Source organism: Nicotiana attenuata, unplaced genomic scaffold (assembly GCF_001879085.1).
Source record: "Nicotiana attenuata strain UT unplaced genomic scaffold, NIATTr2, whole genome shotgun sequence".
In the NCBI taxonomy this organism is placed as follows: Eukaryota; Viridiplantae; Streptophyta; class Magnoliopsida; order Solanales; family Solanaceae; genus Nicotiana; species Nicotiana attenuata.
In genome coordinates this window covers 169,080-171,052 of record NW_017671712.1, presented here as the reverse complement: position 1 = coordinate 171,052, position 1,973 = coordinate 169,080, and the positions used below count along the sequence as shown (strand labels likewise).

General features: G+C 38.4%; 1 long non-coding RNA gene across 1 annotated transcript; it reads right to left on the bottom strand.

Annotated features, from left to right (window-relative positions):
- Positions 1-251: 251 nt before the first annotated feature.
- Positions 252-1,764, bottom strand: LOC109209807. Its single transcript, XR_002065434.1, has 2 exons — positions 1,329-1,764; positions 252-476 (listed from the first exon to the last, which is right to left on the bottom strand). It is a non-coding gene; the product is annotated as an uncharacterized LOC109209807 (long non-coding RNA).
- Positions 1,765-1,973: the final 209 nt, after the last annotated feature.

The following is a 1,973-nucleotide window of genomic DNA, read 5'->3' as shown; positions in this document are numbered from 1 at the left end:
TCTTTTGTTCTAAGCCATTAACCCTTATTTTTAACTAGCAATTTCAAACACCTATTTAAGATCTAGCCACTTTCTACCAAAAAAAGAATCTAAAATCCTAGCAGAGATGGTCACATGTAAAATCTGAATTTTATCACAATAAATAAAGGTTTCAAGCATGGCTCTTTTGTTATTTTTCTTTAAAGAACAGCCTATCATAAACTGGCCAGAATTGCAAAGGTGCAAAAGGAGTCTTTAAGCACATTACAACCTACTTGAAACATCTCATTTTATATGCATCAAAACTATAATAGATAGTAAAGACAAATAACACATGAATAAAGAGTGTTTGATCAACCAAGGATTTATTTTTTACATATGAACTACAACAAGATATATTTAACAATAAAGAAATTTAGCTAAGCACTCATTTATTTAAATGGATATGCTCCCAACAATCAAGATGAGTTCCAATCTTCTTGTTAATGTGAAAATATCTGCAACATAAGATTAAAGAGTTACCTGAGTCGCAGAATAATAAATACAACAACGAAGAATGGAAGCTCAACAACTAAAGCAGCATAAAAACAGCAGCAAAACAGCAGAAAACCAGCAGCAAATCCATGTTAAAACAGCCCGAAAACTTCGAGAAGAAACCCAGAAACGAACTCTAAAGAGGACTTATACTTTTCTAAAAGTTTGCACTCTAAGATTCACTCCTAAAGCTCACCATTTCAGCTTACTTTTCATGTGTTCAACTGCTGAAATTTTTTATGTTTTTGTGTGTTTAAGCAATTCTAAAAAATCCTATGGAAGTGTCATCTAGTCCCCTTTAATGAAGAAAGGGCAGCCCTTAAATAGGCAAAGAAAAGCCAACTTTTTGGACAGATTTTTGTTCAACAAAAATGAACAAAAATCTGTCCAAAAGAGGCTAAATTTGTGTGCTAAAGGCTGTCCAAAAGGTGAAAAGACAGCCTGAAATCTGCTATGGCAGGAGCCAAAGGGTCACTTCAGCCACCCTACTAAAAGCAAGCTACTAGTACCCTACAAAATATCTAAATTTCAGATTTTAACAACACCAATATCAACCTATTGATTCAAATTAAACCAAGTATTAAAACATGTAGTTAAATTTCAACACATGTATTATGAACCAACATGAGCAAACAAAATTAAATATTAAAGCCAAACGGAACGCACGATATCACTGAAGCGATTTAACAAAGACAAACATAATCAGAAATGGATTAGAATAAAGAAACAAGACAGAAACTAACTCTAAACTAAAAACTCAAAACAAAAAGAAAAAAATTAGAAAATTAATAACGGGGCGGGGATTGCGATTTTACCATATACTCGAGCATCCGGGAGACGACGATAGGCAGTGGTACGACTTTCGAGCAAGCTTCTATTGTTGATATTCTTGAGACCAAAAAATTCCGGTGAATCCGAGTCCGGTTTCAATAATATCAACGACACAACCTTGCTCGAGGCCGGTTAGAGAAAAGAAACGGGCGGCAGTGGCGGCGGCGCTAGGGCAGTGGTGGTGGCGCTAGGGCGGCGTGGTTTTTTTTTGATTTTTGAGTCGGAGATATGGAAAGAGGGGGAGAAGAGGAGGCCGGTGGTGTAAAATTTCCGAAATTTGGGGTGGTGGGCGGCGGCTAGGGTTTCGGATTTTTGTAGATCTACGGAGATTGGTGGAGATTTGGAGGATATGAGTGGTATAGGTAGAAAGAGGAGGAAGAGGGGAAGAGATGGTAAAATTTTAGGGTGGATTGGAGGGTTGCCGCCAGCGGCGGCGATTTCCGGCTGGCGGCGACGGGCGGCGGTGGGGCGCGTGTCAGAGAGGGGGGAGAGAGTGATAAGAGAGAAAAAGAGAAAAGAATTATGGGTGGGAATGGGAAAATTTTTCAGATTTTGGAGGCTTTAAATACCTAGGCCAAGAGTCAATGAGATCCATTGGATCAAGATGGAATGGAGGGGTAAGATTTGAT